The sequence below is a fragment of the Antennarius striatus genome, chromosome 12, assembly GCF_040054535.1.
Source record: "Antennarius striatus isolate MH-2024 chromosome 12, ASM4005453v1, whole genome shotgun sequence".
NCBI classification, from domain to species: domain Eukaryota; kingdom Metazoa; phylum Chordata; class Actinopteri; order Lophiiformes; family Antennariidae; genus Antennarius; species Antennarius striatus.
The window spans coordinates 21,693,227-21,697,500 of record NC_090787.1 but is presented as its reverse complement, the minus strand read 5'-3'; positions in this window follow the sequence as shown (position 1 = coordinate 21,697,500).

The window sequence follows — 4,274 nt, the reverse complement described above, 5'->3', positions numbered from 1 at the left end:
CGTCAGGATCTGGACTCAATACAGACTGTTCTAGAGAGGAGGACTATGTCCAGGTTTAGATCGATCCTGGGTAACACCACCCACCCCCTGCACACCACCATCACCCAGCAGAGGAGCTCCTTCAGTGGCAGACTGCTGTCACCAAGCTCCTCCACTGAGAGACTCAGGACCTCCTTTGTGCCTCGTTCCATCAGGGGGCACAACCACTCTCTCAGGACGAGGGGGTCTGAAGCCGCAGGGTCATCAAGGTCGGGTGAGAAGGGACGGACGAGGGGGGCCTGGGATGCACTGTGGGACACTTTGTGGGGGTCCTTAGTGTCAGTTTACAGCTCGGTTCATCCACGTGTTACTGATCACACTTCATCTACACCCAATGCTCTTACATGTCCCTATGCTTCCTTCATTTTATTCTAGGTTCTTCTGTTTCCTGTTGTTATAATTATGTAACAGCATGTAAATAATGTAAGTTATACAACGTCCTTTGGTTGTGCCATTACTCTCTGGCTTTGTAATGTGTATTTATTGTATCTCTTGCGAGCAGATGTCACCTGAATTTCCCTTGGGATCATTAAAGTATCTATCTATCTATCTATCTATCTATCTATCTATCTATCTATCTATCTATCTATCTATCTATCTATCTATCTATCTATCTATCTATCTATCTATCTATCTATCTATCTATCTATCTATCTATCTATCTATCTATCTATCTATCTATCTATCTATCTATCTATCTATCTATCTATCTATCTATCTATCTACTTCTCTATCAACATCCTCAAAGAAAATACTGCATCTGTAGTACTCTTTTTTGGCATGAAACCATACTGCTGCTCACAGATGTTCACTTCTGCCCACAACTCTGCACATCTCCCTTGTTCTTAAAAATGGGCACCAGCACACTTCTCCTCCATTCCTCAGGCATCTTCTCACTATCTAAGATCCTGTTGAACAACCCAGTCAGAAACTCTACCGCCACCTCTCCTAGACACTTCCAAACCTCTACAGGTATACATATAGTATACTTGTAGAGGTTTACTATATGTATATAGTTATATAGGTATATAGTTGTGTTTACCATATGTATATAGTATATAAGTATATAGCTGTGTTCAAAATAATAGCAGTCCAACATGAATAACCTGTTTTTGGTAGAAATTATACTACTGCATGGCAAATAATTTACCAGTTGCTGTAGTAGGGTCATAGAAAACCAACAGAGGCAACATTCATGATATGTATGGACCTGAGTCTGTGTCATTGAATAATGAATTGAAGGGGTGTGTTCAAATATCAGTGTGGAGTTCAGTTAGTGAAGTCATTCAATCTGTGAAAGAACAGGTGTCAACCAGGTGGCCCTGATTTCAGGAGGAACCAGCACATGTTGCTCATGCATTTCTCTCTGAAAACCTGAGAAAAATGGGTCGTTCCAGACATTGTTCAGATGGAAAACAGACTCTGATTAAAATGTTGATTAATGAAGGGAAAACGTACAAAGAAGTGCAGAAAATGACGCGCTGCTCGGCTAAAATGCTCCCCAATGCTTTAAAAATGGAAGCAAAACCAGAGAGACGTGGAAGAAAATGAAGACTACCATTGGAATGGATGGAGGAAGAGCCAGAATGGTGAAAACTCAGCCAATGATCAGCTCCAGGATGATCACAGACAGTCTGAAGTTACCTGTGAGGACTGTGACAATTAGAAGACGCCTGTGTGAAGCTAATCCATCAGCAAGAAGCCCCCGCAAAGTCCCACTGTTAAACCCCCGCAAAGTCCCACTGTTAAGAAAAAGACGTGTGATGAAGAGGATACAATTTGCCAAAGAACACACTGGCTGGCCAAAAGAGAAACGGAGAAACATTTTGTGGACGGATGAGAGTAAGATTGTTCTCTTTGGGTCTAAGGGCCGCAGACAGTTTGTCAGACGACCCCCCAACACTGAATTCAAGCCACAGTACACTCTGAAGACAGTGAAGCATGGTGGTGCAAGCATCACTTGGGGATGTTTCTCTGACTATGGTGTCGGGCCTATTTATCGCATACCAGGGATCATGGATCAGTTTGGATACATCAAAATACTTGAAGAGGTCATGTTGCCCTATGCTGAAGAGGAAATGCCCTTGAAATGGGTGTTTCAACAAGACAACGACCCCAAACACACCAGTAAGCCAGCAGCTTCTTCATTCCAGACCAACAAAATTAAAGTCCTGGAGTGGCCAGCCCAATCCCCGGACCTTAATCCGATAGAAAACTGTGGTGTGACATTGAAAATACTGTTTCTGAGGCAAAACCAAGAAATGCAGAGGAACTATGGAACGTTGTCAAATCATCCTGGGCTGGAATACCTGTTCAGATGCCAGAAGTTGGTCGACTCCATGCAACACAGATGTGAAGCAGTTCTCAGAAACAGTGGCTATACAACTAAATATTAGTTTAGTGATTCATAGGAATGCTGAATCCTGGATATTTTTCAGTTTATACAGTAAATATTTGAGTTTGTAAAGTAAAATGCAGACACTGCTATTTTTTTGAACAGCCCAATGTTCATTTTTCTTCATTTTCTGTAAAGTAATTAAAGAATTTTTGCTTTTTTCTTAATGTTTTGATTTAGAATATAATGTGCAGTGTTCCCAATGCATGGAAATAAAAACCATTATAAGGATTTGGGGCTTTACTCAATTTTTTAAACAGACTGCTATTATTTTGAACACAACTGTATATCATCAGGACCGACTGCCTTTCCACTCTTCATCATGTAGCCGCAAGAAGACACAATGTACCCGCAAGAAGACACAAGCCAGTGTCTTATTGTGCCGATCCCAAGCCCGGATAAATACAGAGGGTTTCGTCAGGAATGGCATCCGGCGTAAAAATTTTGCCAAATCAAAGATGCGAATCAAACATATGACTTCCATACCGGATCGGTCGAGGCCCGGGTTAACAACGACCGCCATCGGCGCTGTTGACCTACAGGGCGCCGGTGGAAACTGGATTACTGTTGATCGAAGAAGGAGAGGAGGAAAGAGTTGATGAACGTGGAAAAATGAGAGAGAACAAAGACTAGAAGAGGTGACTGTTGTGGACCAGGAAGTAGCAAAGATTAGTCAGGATGAAGTGAGGAGGGCACTGAAGAGGATGAAGAGTGGAAAGGCAGTTGGTCCTGATGATATACCTGTAGAGGTATGTAAGTGTCTAGGAGAGGTGGAAGTAGAGTTTCTGACTGGGTTGTTCAACAGGATCTTAGATAGTGAGAAGATGCCTGAGGAATGGAGGAGAAGTGTGCTGGTGCCCATTTTTAAGAACAAGGGAGATGTGCAGAGTTGTGGCAACTACAGAGGAATAAAGCTGATGAGCCATACAATGAAGTTATGGGAGAGAGTAGTGGAAGCTAGACTAAGGGCAGAAGTGAGCATTTGTGAGCAGCAGTATGGTTTCATGCCAAAAAAGAGTACTACAGATGCAGTATTTGCTTTGAGGATGTTGATAGAGAAGTACAGAGAAGGCCAGAGGGAGCTGCATTGTGTTTTTGTAGATCTGGAGAAAGCTGATGACAGGGTGTCCAGAGAGGAACTGTGGTATTGTATGAGGAAGTTTGGAGTGGCAGAGAAGTCTGTTAGAGCGGTGCAGGACATGTATGAGGACTGTAAGACAGTGGTGAGGTGTGTGTAGGTGTGACAGAGGAGTTCAAGGTGGAGGTGGGACTGCATCAGGGATCAGCTCTGAGCCCCTTCTTGTTGCTATGGTGATGGACAGGCTGACAGACCAGGTCAGACAGGAATCTCCATGGTCTATGATGTTTGCAGATGACATTGTGATCTGTGGTGAGAGCAGGGAACAGGTGGAGGAGAAGCTAGAGAGGTGGAGGTTTGTCCTGGAAAGGAGAGGAATGAAGGTTAGCCGCAGTAAGACAGAGTACATGTGTGTGAATGAGAGGGACCCAAGTGGAAGAGTGAGGTTAGAGGGAGAAGAGATCAAGAAGGTGGAGGATTTGAAGTACTTAGGCTCAACAGTCCAGAGCAATGGAGAGTGTGGAAAAGAGGTGAAGAAGCGTGTCCAGGCAGGATGGAACGGGTGGAGGAAAGTGTCAGGTGTGATGTGTGATAGAAGAGTTTCAGCTAAAAGGAAAGGAAAGGTGTACAAAACTGTGGTGAGACCAGCGATGTTGTTTGGTCTAGAGACAGTGTCACTGAGGAAAAGACAGGAGACAGAGCTGGAGGTAGCAGAGATGAAGATGCTGAGGTTCTCTCTGGGAGTGACCAGGATGGATAGGA